The 12762-nt window shown below is 52.8% G+C and overlaps 1 pseudogene across 1 annotated transcript in view; it reads right to left on the reverse strand.

The window, feature by feature from the left end:
• The window catches only part of LOC311225946 (ATP-binding cassette sub-family C member 4-like), a 156913-nt pseudogene that overhangs the window by 84738 nt on the left and 59413 nt on the right, over positions 1-12762 (reverse strand). The window contains exons 17-18 of the transcript in view: positions 1898-1978; positions 1641-1692 (exon numbers count right to left, since the gene is read on the reverse strand). The product of the transcript in view is annotated as an ATP-binding cassette sub-family C member 4-like (transcript). The remainder of the gene's footprint in view (positions 1-1640; positions 1693-1897; positions 1979-12762) is intronic.

The raw sequence follows: 12762 nt of genomic DNA on the forward strand, positions 1-12762 counted from the left end.
AATAATAATAATAATAATAATAATAATAATAATAATAATAATAATAGGGCTTTCTAGGATGTATCCAGGTCTCTCCTTACAGCTTGAGGGAATCCCCTTGCTGGGCGCGTATGGGTGGGGTGGGGTGGGGTGGGGGGCGGTGTGGAGGGGGCGGTGCCGAGGGCTGTGAAGTGCTCACTCCACCATAAAGGGCCCAGGCTCTGATGCAAATCCCCACACAGAGGAGGCCTCTACCCATAGGGAGAGATAAACCAGTTAGGGCATTGTTTATGAAGTTTCACTTTATTCTGTCCCTGACAACCATTTAAACAATGACGGTGGGGAAGTGTCCGTCCGCAAACCACCAACAATGGTCGGGCTCAGCGGCCCTTTTCTCTTTTCTAGGGATAAAACCTTGATAAAGAGGGAGTGAAAATCTTCCTTCCTGAAAGCATTAAAAGGACCGTTCAATGAAAGACACCTGCAAACAAGAGCAGAAAGGAGCGCCAGACAAAAGTACTTTGTCCAAAATGATGGCACTTTTGTTCGTGCCCTCACAATCATTGCCCGTTTTCTATGGTAGCATTTTTTTTTTTTAAAGACTCATATTGTGTGTATGGCACAGACAATGTGTCCTATCCTACATCCAATCAAAGCTCTACTTGGCCACATAGTTTTCTTCACTGTGATGCACATGTGACTGCGGGCTGACAGACATTACAATGTGTGTTAAAAAAAAATGTATATCTTAATCTATGATGAAAAGAAAGGTCGTCATGGAATAATGACGGAATCGTGTTAATGTAAGCCGTGTATACGGTACAGCGTGTTTATATGTTGCATTGTGAACTGGTCCATTTCCACTGGTGTCCAGTTAGACCTATGGGGGACTTCTGCAATGTTATTATTTTACGCTGCCCATTATTCATCTCATTATGAAAATGGGGAGGAGGAGGGGGTATTATAGTGGACAAAAAGCTTTTGTGGGTATGATCTTTTGTGCTTTGAGCATTTAAGATGGCTTTTGTCTCCCGTGAGATGGGTATCTGCCACAAACATCGCTCAGGCATTGTGGCGGGGAGGATTCGTTTTCAGCCCGGCTTTGTTCTATTCTTCGGGGCCTGACCAAGGAGCCACGCCTGCTCCTCTACCTCGGATTGTGCGGCGAACATTCCCTTCTTTGTGGCGCTAGGTGCATGAGCTGGCTCATCTCCGCAGGCTTTCGTGGGGAGATGATTGTCGCTGGTGGCGTGGTGGCGTTCGGTAACCCGACCTGGCTATGCGTCAGGGTGGCCCTCGGCTACCGGACCTGTAATACTGTAGAGCAAGGAGGGCTGAATGGGCGGTGAGAAGGGGGCAAGTCCCCCCCCACCCCCACCCCTCTCTGTATCTGTTTCAGCTGACCTGTTCCCCCCCCCGCCCCCTCTTCTACTGTGTTAGCAGCACCGCTCTCTCCACTCCTGCACACACATCACACGCCCGCTGCACACACTTCCTCTCTTCACCACTCAAGAGATCATCCTTGTCACCCCCCCCCCCTTTTCCTCCCCCCTTCCCGTTCCAGCCTCGTCGACCGTCCTCCCCTCTGAGTCCCCCGCATCGGAGCCATCTTCCTGTGGCCATTATTTCCTCTGTGTGGTACCTTTCTCTCTCCCAATCACCTGCGTAGTCCCCGGACACATTCTCTGGCAACGCCGCCTCTGTTGTGCCACACTGAGGGAGAGCCACACCCTCGGCCGCGGTGCCGACACTTTTATTAAATCTGTGCAGGCGCTGGGCCGCGCTGGCGGGTAATCCTACAGTAATTGTCTCCAGATTAGGGGGACCCGGACCACAAAGCAGGGCCAGCCAGGCATGAAATGGCCTCCCGACGCGGCCACGGCGGCGAGCGAGCGAACCTGCCGAGGTGAAGACTCACCTGTGTGAAGTCCACAAACGTTCCACGGCAGCAGAGAGTCCAGGTGACCGATGTCCTTAGAGAACCCGTTGAGGATTCTTCCTGGGGCGCGGCGCCGCAAAGACACACGAGAAGAGAGAGCCGATGAAATGATGTTAGATTACATCCAATTAGACGAGGTACTGTTTAAGTTGTTGAGAAAACATTGCCTCCGACAAAAGCAGAGGGAGAAGATGAGGTGTGGGGGGGGGGGGATGTGCGTAAAACCCACGACTCATTCCTTATTTCCTGTGTTACAATTTAACCCTTTCACTGCCGCACTACCTGGTTAACCCTTTCACTGCGACAATACAGACGGTTAACCCTTTACTATCACACTACAGATAGTAAAGGGTTATTAACCTTCTGTAGTGTGGTAGTGAAAGGGTTAAATTATCTGGGCTGAAATCTAGAAGACTGTATCAGAAAACCCCATCGAAAGCAGACTCCATTAGCTAATCATTTGCCCACAGAAACGGGATGTTTTTTCTCCCCGCTCAGTCAGCCGGCTCTCTTGAATAACTGTTACCTACGTGTCGTCCGTCCGCACACTCAAGAGCACACCAGCCCCACACATTGAGCGCCCTATCAGCTCGAAAAACAGAGAGCTCTATCTAGATCAAACAATGAATCATTATTTGGCCTCCGCTCCATAAAGGCCGGCCTACTCTAGACTGAATACGTCGGGGAGCCTTTTGTCCGGGGGAACAAAGAGGCAACAGAGTAGCTGCCTCTCTGTCCTGACTGGCAGTGTCCATGACGTTAATTGAGTTGCCTCCAATCTACTCAGGTGTTCATTATTTGGGCCGGGGCTCTGCAGGTGCTCCAGCGGCCCTTTTATTGTACCTCCTTTAGAAACTTTGCTCCCGCAGCCTGATCCCACAGCACATGCGATTACTCTCCAGCTGCTTTCACACACTACTGTTTACTGCAGGTCAGTGACAGCCAATCCCACACACCACCAGCACAGGCCCAGAGGCAGGCGAGACAGAGCTTTTCTATTAGTATAGGCTTTTTCCTGAACAAGAGTCCAGTCCCTTCACTCACAGGACTACATTTTATATAATGGCCGTTTTCAATTCAAATCGACATTCTTGAACGGTCATTTGGTACCCAGTGAAATGGTTGCCATATAATGTTTGTGAACATCACCGTGGAAATCGGTGTTGCTTTTTAGTGCATGAGACTCAAGACAGCTGATTTGTCAACTTGGCAAAAGTATCATTTGGATCAACATTCCAGTGAGACTCAGACAGCTGATTTGTCAATGTGGCAAAAGTTTTCAAACAACATAAACATTCTAAATGGGCCAACATTTATTTATTGTTAGTGTTCGCTATTATCATAATCAATAGCTGGCAGGAAATAAACCTGGGCCCAAACTGTTCCTAGCAACTTAATTCCATTGAAAAGGTTGGAAACCGTTTGGGCAGCCGAGTGTATGTATTATTAGCAAACACTATAACGGGAAATAAACGTGGGCCAAAATAGAATGTTGAAAATGAAATGTCTTATAGTACTTTCCACACATAGAGCAATGCCATCTTAAGTGTACCAAAGTAGATTACACAAATTATTGTGGGAAAGACATAATTCTAACAATAAGTTCTGTGTCCTTACTACTTTTCTTCAGTCAGACAGTAGGTAGGCTACACGAGACATAGTAGGTGTGACACAGGAGATCGTTTTGGTCGGGTTTCGATCACCGGCCAGAAGGGGGTAAATGAGCTTCCCAGAAACAGGGATCTTAATCACTACACTACCTCTCAGCACCAGGCTTAAGTGTCTTTTAAAGGTTAAATGGGCAGTCCAGTCCTCTAAGTATCTTTCACTGGGGCAGGAGACGGGCTTGAGAGGACAGAATACTGTCGGGTGATACAGGAGAAAAGGTTCAGGTGGGATCTGATCCCAGGCCAGCAGAGGTACATCACCACCTCTGGGCACCAACAGCAGGCTCCAGTTAAAGGAGAGTAACCGTGGTTACCGTTGTTACTGTCTCTGGAGCACTTCACTAACTGTGTCATAATGTTTCACACCTTAACAACCCCCCGCTATCTCTGGCTATGACACACGACTGAGCACACAGCGCTATCTCTTTGAAGGGAATGTAAACTAAACAGCCCTTGCACATATAGGGTTCAACCCTTGATCCAATGGCTGCCTTTTGAAAGCGCTACTGTATATATTCTCTAGTACTAGTAGACATGTTGAGTACACCAGCTTGGAATGATTTCAAGTTTAATACCAGTGATAAAACACCAGGAGAATGAAACATTTTCAGAAAACATACTTGACTAAAGATGTGCAATTGTGCATGTATTAAAAGCACAATCCTTGATTGCAGCCCGTCAATCATTTTGTTTACAATTTACTGGATTGACCATAATTGTGAAATGTATTGTCAGAACGTTTGATACCACAACATTATGTGACAGATCATCGTGATTTACATGAATTTTGAGCTACATGTTTGTTTACATTTGTGTGTTTGTAAACAATTGTGTATTTTGAGTGGTGATGGGCTAAGGACATTCTAATGAGCTTATTTCCCAACTAAAAGTAAAATGAATCAAGAATATGCGTGAATCCACCCCAAATTCCGACGGCCAAATCATTTCCAGACTGAAGCTTGAGGATAAACATGCTGATGCTTTTAAAGGTGGAGCCGACCTAATGACCTACGACTTAAAAAGCGGCGAGCTAGATAGGCGACTTGATGTGACTACATAGTCTCTGCAGTTTGAGCTTTCACCCACAGCCAGATAAGCTGATTCTCTAAGCACATGTTTATATAGGCGCCCACAGATAAGGCTGGGCAGGAGGGTATAGGCCTTGGAGAGGGGCTGAGAGGAGGGTATAGGCCTTGGAGAGGGGCTGAGAGGAGGGTGTAGGCCTTGGAGAGGGGCTGAGAGGAGGGTATAGGCCTTGGAGAGGGGCTGAGAGGAGGGTATAGGCCTTGGAGAGAGGCTGAGAGGAGGGTATAGGCCTTGGAGAGGGGCTGAGAGGAGGGTGTAGGCCTTGGAGAGAGGGGCTGAGAGGAGGGTATAGGCCTTGGAGAGGGGCTGAGAGGAGGGTATAGGCCTTGGAGAGAGAGGCTGAGAGGAGGGTATAGGTCTTGGAGAGAGGCTGAGAGGAAGGTATAGGCCTTGGAGAGGGGCTGAGAGGAGGGTATAGGCCTTGGAGAGGGGCTGAGAGGAAGGTATAGGTCTTGGAGAGAGGCTGAGAGGAGGGTATAGGCCTTGGAGAGAGGCTGAGAGGAGGGTATAGGTGCTAAGAGGAGGAGGGTATAGGTCTTGGAGAGGGGTTGAGAGGAGGGTATAGGCCTTGGAGAGGGGCTGAGAGGAGGGTATAGGCCTTGGAGAGGGGCTGAGAGGAAGGTATAGGCCTTGGAGAGAGGCTGAGAGGAGGGTATAGGCCTTGGAGAGGGGTTGAGAGGAGGGTATAGGCCTTGGAGAGGGGCTGAGAGGAAGGTATAGGCCTTGGAGAGGGGCTGAGAGGAAGGTATAGGCCTTGGAGAGGGGTTGAGAGGAGGGTATAGGCCTTGGAGAGGGGCTGAGAGGAGGGTATAGGCCTTGGAGAGGGGTTGAGAGGAGGGTATAGGCCTTGGAGAGGGGCTGAGAGGAGGGTATAGGCCTTGGAGAGGGGCTGAGAGGAAGGTATAGGCCTTGGAGAGAGGCTGAGAGGAAGGTATAGGCCTTGGAGAGGGGCTGAGAGGAGGGTATAGGTGCTAAGAGGAGGAGGGTATAGGCCTTGGAGAGGGGCTGAGAGGAGGGTATAGGCCTTGGAGAGGGGCTGAGAGGAGGGTATAGGCCTTGGAGAGAGGCTGAGAGGAGGGTATAGGCCTTGGAGAGAGGCTGAGAGGAGGGTATAGGCCTTGGAGAGGGGTTGAGAGGAGGGTATAGGCCTTGGAGAGGGGCTGGCTGAGAGGAGGGTATAGGCCTTGGAGAGGGGCTGAGAGGAGGGTATAGGCCTTGGAGAGAGGGGTTGAGAGGAAGGTATAGGCCTTGGAGAGGGGCTGAGAGGAGGGTATAGGCCTTGGAGAGAGGCTGAGAGGAGGGTATAGGTCTTGGAGAGGGGCTGAGAGGAGGAAGGTATAGGCCTTGGAGAGAGGCTGAGAGGAAGGTATAGGCCTTGGAGAGAGGGGCTGAGAGGAGGGTATAGGTCTTGGAGAGGGGCTGAGAGGAGGAAGGTATAGGCCTTGGAGAGAGGCTGAGAGGAAGGTATAGGCCTTGGAGAGAGGGGCTGAGAGGAAGGTATAGGCCTTGGAGAGAGGCTGAGAGGAGGGTATAGGCCTTGGAGAGAGGCTGAGAGGAGGGTATAGGCCTTGGAGAGAGGGGCTGAGAGGAGGGTATAGGCCTTGGAGATAGGGGCTGAGAGGAAGGTATAGGCCTTGGAGAGAGGCTGAGAGGAGGGTATAGGTCTTGGAGAGGGGCTGAGAGGAGGGTATAGGCCTTGGAGAGAGGCTGAAAGGAGGGTATAGGTCTTGGAGAGAGGCTGAGAGGAGGGTATAGGCCTTGGAGAGAGGGGCTGAGAGGAGGGTATAGGCCTTGGAGAGAGGCTGAGAGGAGGGTATAGGCCTTGGAGAGAGGCTGAGAGGAGGGTATAGGCCTTGGAGAGGGGCTGAGAGGAAGGTATAGGCCTTGGAGAGAGGCTGAGAGGAGGGTATAGGCCTTGGAGAGGGGCTGAGAGGAGGGTATAGGTCTTGGAGAGAGGGGCTGAGAGGAGGGTATAGGCCTTGGAGAGAGGCTGAGAGGAGGGTATAGGCCTTGGAGAGGGGCTGAGAGGAGGGTATAGGCCTTGGAGAGAGGCTGAGAGGAGGGTATAGGCCTTGGAGAGAGGGGCTGAGAGGAAGGTATAGGCCTTGGAGAGAGGCTGAGAGGAGGGTATAGGCCTTGGAGAGGGGCTGAGAGGAGGGTATAGGTCTTGGAGAGAGGGGCTGAGAGGAGGGTATAGGCCTTGGAGAGAGGCTGAGAGGAGGGTATAGGCCTTGGAGAGGGGCTGAGAGGAGGGTATAGGTCTTGGAGAGAGGGGCTGAGAGGAGGGTATAGGCCTTGGAGAGAGGCTGAGAGGAGGGTATAGGCCTTGGAGAGAGGGGCTGAGAGGAAGGTATAGGCCTTGGAGAGAGGCTGAGAGGAGGGTATAGGTGCTAAGAGGAGGAGGGTATAGGTCTTGGAGAGGGGCTGAGAGGAGGGTATAGGCCTTGGAGAGAGGGGTTGAGAGGAAGGTATAGGCCTTGGAGAGGGGCTGAGAGGAAGGTATAGGCCTTGGAGAGAGGGGTTGAGAGGAAGGTATAGGCCTTGGAGAGGGGCTGAGAGGAGGGTATAGGCCTTGGAGAGGGGCTGTGAGGAGGGTATAGGTCTTGGAGAGGGGCTGAGAGGAGGGTATAGGCATTGGAGAGAGGGGCTGAGAGGAGGGTATAGGTCTTGGAGAGAGGGGCTGAGAGGAGGGTATAGGTCTTGGAGAGGGGCTGAGAGGAGGGTATAGGCCTTGGAGAGAGGGGCTGAGAGGAGGGTATAGGTCTTGGAGAGGGGCTGAGAGGAGGGTATAGGCCTTGGAGAGGGGCTGAGAGGAGGGTATAGGCCTTGGAGAGGGGCTGAGAGGAGGGTATAGGCCTTGGAGAGGGGCTGAGAGGAGGGTATAGGCCTTGGAGAGAGGGGCTGAGAGGAGGGTATAGGTCTTGGAGAGGGGTTGAGAGGAGGGTATAGGTGCTAAGAGGAGGAGGGTATAGGCCTTGGAGAGGGGCTGAGAGGAGGGTATAGGCCTTGGAGAGAGGCTGAGAGGAGGGTATAGGCCTTGGAGAGAGGCTGAGAGGAGGGTATAGGTCTTGGAGAGGGGTTGAGAGGAGGGTATAGGTGCTAAGAGGAGGAGGGTATAGGTCTTGGAGAGGGGTTGAGAGGAGGGTATAGGCCTTGGAGAGGGGCTGAGAGGAGGGTATAGGTCTTGGAGAGAGGGGTTGAGAGGAGGGTATAGGCCTTGGAGAGGGGCTGAGAAAAGGGTATAGGTCTTGGAGAGGGGCTGAGAGGAGGGTATAGGCCTTGGAGAGGGGCTGAGAGGAGGGTATAGGCCTTGGAGAGAGGCTGAGAGGAGGGTATAGGCCTTGGAGAGAGGCTGAGAGGAGGGTATAGGCCTTGGAGAGAGGCTGAGAGGAGGGTATAGGCCTTGGAGAGGGGCTGAGAGGAAGGTATAGGCCTTGGAGAGAGGCTGAGAGGAGGGTATAGGCCTTGGAGAGAGGGGCTGAGAGGAAGGTATAGGCCTTGGAGAGGGGCTGAGAGGAGGGTATAGGTCTTGGAGAGAGGCTGAGAGGAGGGTATAGGCCTTGGAGAGGGGTTGAGAGGAGGGTATAGGCCTTGGAGAGGGGCTGACAGGAGAGTATAGGCCTTGGAGAGGGGCTGAGAGGAAGGTATAGGCCTTGGAGAGAGGGGCTGAGAGGAGGGTATAGGTCTTGGAGAGGGGTTGAGAGGAGGGTATAGGTCTTGGAGAGAGGCTGAGAGGAGGGTATAGGCCTTGGAGAGAGGCTGAGAGGAGGGTATAGGTCTTGGAGAGAGGGGCTGAGAGGAGGGTATAGGCCTTGGAGAGGGGCTGAGAGGAGGGTATAGGCCTTGGAGAGAGGCTGAGAGGAGGGTATAGGCCTTGGAGAGGGGCTGAGAGGAGGGTGTAGGCCTTGGAGAGGGGGGCTGAGAGGAGGGTATAGGCCTTGGAGAGGGGCTGAGAGGAGGGTATAGGCATTGGAGAGAGGCTGAGAGGAGGGTATAGGCCTTGGAGAGGGGCTGAGAGGAGGGTGTAGGCCTTGGAGAGGGGTTGAGAGGAGGGTATAGGTCTTGGAGAGGGGCTGAGAGGAGGGTATAGGCCTTGGAGAGGGGTTGAGAGGAGGGTATAGGTCTTGGAGAGGGGTTGAGAGGAGGGTATAGGTGCTAAGAGGAGGAGGGTATAGGTCTTGGAGAGGGGTTGAGAGGAGGGTATAGGTCTTGGAGATAGGGGCTGAGAGGAGGGTATAGGCCTTGGAGAGAGGGGCTGAGAGGAGGGTATAGGTCTTGGAGAGGGGTTGAGAGGAGGGTATAGGTCTTGGAGAGAGGCTGAGAGGAGGGTATAGGCCTTGGAGAGAGGCTGAGAGGAGGGTATAGGTCTTGGAGAGAGGGGCTGAGAGGAGGGTATAGGCCTTGGAGAGGGGCTGAGAGGAGGGTATAGGCCTTGGAGAGAGGCTGAGAGGAGGGTATAGGCCTTGGAGAGGGGCTGAGAGGAGGGTGTAGGCCTTGGAGAGGGGTTGAGAGGAGGGTATAGGTCTTGGAGAGGGGCTGAGAGGAGGGTATAGGCCTTGGAGAGGGGTTGAGAGGAGGGTATAGGTCTTGGAGAGGGGTTGAGAGGAGGGTATAGGTGCTAAGAGGAGGAGGGTATAGGTCTTGGAGAGGGGTTGAGAGGAGGGTATAGGCCTTGGAGAGGGGCTGAGAGGAGGGTATAGGTCTTGGAGAGAGGGGTTGAGAGGAGGGTATAGGCCTTGGAGAGGGGCTGAGAAAAGGGTATAGGTCTTGGAGAGGGGCTGAGAGGAGGGTATAGGCCTTGGAGAGGGGCTGAGAGGAGGGTATAGGCCTTGGAGAGAGGCTGAGAGGAGGGTATAGGCCTTGGAGAGAGGCTGAGAGGAGGGTATAGGCCTTGGAGAGAGGCTGAGAGGAGGGTATAGGCCTTGGAGAGGGGCTGAGAGGAGGGTATAGGCCTTGGAGAGAGGGGCTGAGAGGAAGGTATAGGCCTTGGAGAGGGGCTGAGAGGAGGGTATAGGTCTTGGAGAGAGGCTGAGAGGAGGGTATAGGCCTTGGAGAGGGGTTGAGAGGAGGGTATAGGCCTTGGAGAGGGGCTGAGAGGAGAGTATAGGCCTTGGAGAGGGGCTGAGAGGAGGGTATAGGCCTTGGAGAGAGGGGCTGAGAGGAGGGTATAGGTCTTGGAGAGGGGTTGAGAGGAGGGTATAGGTCTTGGAGAGAGGCTGAGAGGAGGGTATAGGCCTTGGAGAGAGGCTGAGAGGAGGGTATAGGTCTTGGAGAGAGGGGCTGAGAGGAGGGTATAGGCCTTGGAGAGGGGCTGAGAGGAGGGTATAGGCCTTGGAGAGAGGCTGAGAGGAGGGTATAGGCCTTGGAGAGGGGCTGAGAGGAGGGTGTAGGCCTTGGAGAGGGGTTGAGAGGAGGGTATAGGTCTTGGAGAGGGGCTGAGAGGAGGGTATAGGTCTTGGAGAGAGGGGCTGAGAGGAGGGTATAGGCCTTGGAGAGAGGCTGAGAGGAGGGTATAGGTCTTGGAGAGGGGCTGAGAGGAGGGTATAGGCCTTGGAGAGGGGCTGAGAGGAGGGTATAGGCCTTGGAGAGAGAGGCTGAGAGGAGGGTATAGGCCTTGGAGAGGGGCTGAGAGGAGGGTATAGGTCTTGGAGAGAGGGGCTGAGAGGAGGGTATAGGCCTTGGAGAGAGGCTGAGAGGAGGGTATAGGCCTTGGAGAGAGGCTGAGAGGAGGGTATAGGCCTTGGAGAGGGGCTGAGAGGAGGGTATAGGCCTTGGAGAGGGGTTGAGAGGAGGAGTGGATGGGCGGTATGACGATATGTCGTTCCGGAGGCGTGGTGGTGGAGCCGGGGCAAAGCATTGACCTAGAAGTTGCCTCCGCCGGCTCCCAGCGCGAGTCCTACAGAGGTGGGCCTGTTGTAATCACCTCCTCTCCACGGCCGTAAGCTGCTTACCGCTTTATCCAAAATGCCGATTCCGCCTGAAAAAAGAAACGCGCATCATGCATACGAGGCCTATAGGCCTCCCCGTTAACAGCCATCGCAGCAAAGCCAGTCGGAGGCATTATTCCCCCGCAAAATTCTCCAGCGATGCTCCAAATCACCGCTGATTCAAAGTCAAGTGGCGTAAGCATGTTGTACACTTGGAGGCAGGCTAATCTTATTCACAGTGTGAGTGGCCTTTTACCATGCAGACGCCCTGAGGGGAACGGCTGAGGCCAGGGAGACAGAGAGAAGAAGAGTCTCTCTCCACACTATGTCTGTCAAAGAATCCTATTATATATATATATATATATATATTCATTTTTTTTTTTTTTATGTCACTGGCTAAGCCATAGATGACCCAAATTCATGCGTATCTGACAAACAAAACCCCCAGAAGAAAAGCCTATGTTTCTTCTGCCTTACATCATCCCGTGGTTAGAGGGGTGTTAGAACAGAGGACATCAGTCAACTCTATCAGCTGTTTGACAGGCAGCTCTGCTAACAGAGCCTTCCACCGGGGGGGGGGCTGATGTAAAAGACCCTTCTCCTGTCTCCCTCACACCACTATAGGAGGGAGATACATTACAGTGATGCAGTTACACTAAGACACTGACTGCATGGAAATGCCTATGAGGTAAGACCGCACGGGACAATGGCTTCAATCACTAAGGGTGTCTGTCAACAATATCGCCTATTGTGTAGAGAGAGGGGTATAGACGTTTCAGGATATCAGCGGCATTGGTATCAAACAATTTCTCATGGCTGGAGACTCCAGGGGTGAATTGCGCCACTATTCTTTCTGGGGGGGGGGGGGGGGGGGGGGGGGAGGGGCTGAGGAAATATCAAGCCCTCCCAACGAGGTGACCCCCCCTTTAAGGTGGAGATATTAGGTGAGCCAGAGCCCCCCAATCTGCACTAAAGAGTGGAACAGTGGGGTCCGGCTGGAACGGGGGTGTGTGGCAAATCGCTGTTCCCTGTAAACATCTAGATAACGGGGCAACTCTGAGCCGCGCCATGTGTGGGCCCAGTTGCTGCTGTCGGTGAGGCCATTCTGTGAGGCGGGAACGATAATGGAGGAGAGTTGTGGGGGGTGGGGGGTGGAGGCTTGAGGTGGCACAGGCTCACCTGCACTTCCTCCATGAAGGGGCCCTGGGGCCCCCGGGGCCAGCCTCCCCCCGCCGGCACCTCGCTGCCAATACTAATACATTCTGAATCCATTCTCTCCGCTCACACTGCCAGGCTCCTGCAATCTCCTCTCCTTCCCTTTTTCACGCAATTAAATAGTGGAAGTGGCAAGCAGGTGGGGGGGTGGGGGGTTGGGGGTTGTGGCGGTATCAGCCGCGGTGCACACACGCACAAGGCTCCATCTCCACATTCAATTTACACACCTCCGTATCGCCACTCCCTCGCCGCACCGCTTCCTCCACTTCTTGCCTCTTCAGCGGCCCGCGCTGCCCTCCCCCCCCCCCCCCCCCCCCCCCCCCCCCCCCCCCCCACGCCAGAGCCCCGGATATAAACGTTAGAAACACTGCCTCTGTAGACACAATTAGGATCTGACATCGGCAGCGACAGTAGATCTAATGCTTCCTGCGTCAACTGCCACCGACTGCCACCTATGGCGGCGCTGAGGCCGCCTGCCATGCCATGCAAAAGGGACGAAGGGTGTGTGTGTGCGTGTTTGTGTGCATGGGTGTGTGTGTGTGTGTGCATATGGTGCATACCAATATTGTGTATGTGTGGGACCCCACTCCTGTTAATGCACTATGTACATGTGTCGCATGTATGAGTGTGTGTGCGTGTGTATGTGTCTATGGATGCACCAGTGGAGGTTTCTCTATGACAACACGTGAAACACAAATTCACTCATAATTCATAATTATTATTAATTTACATATACCTATATATAAAAAAAAAAAACTATATATATATATATTTTTTTTTTTAAATTATTATTATTATTATTTTTTTATTATAAATGTTTTCCTCTGTAAAAAAAATGCCAGTGATTTTTTTTTTCTTCAAAAATGGCCAAAATGTACAGCTCTGAGCAGGCCTGCACTGCAGTATTGCCTGCAGTAATTATTCGTGAAGAAAACTTCACAGGTGTGAC

Source organism: Notolepis coatsorum, assembly GCF_963971535.1.
Source record: "Notolepis coatsorum genome assembly, chromosome: 3".
NCBI lineage: Eukaryota > Metazoa > Chordata > Actinopteri > Aulopiformes > Paralepididae > Notolepis > Notolepis coatsorum.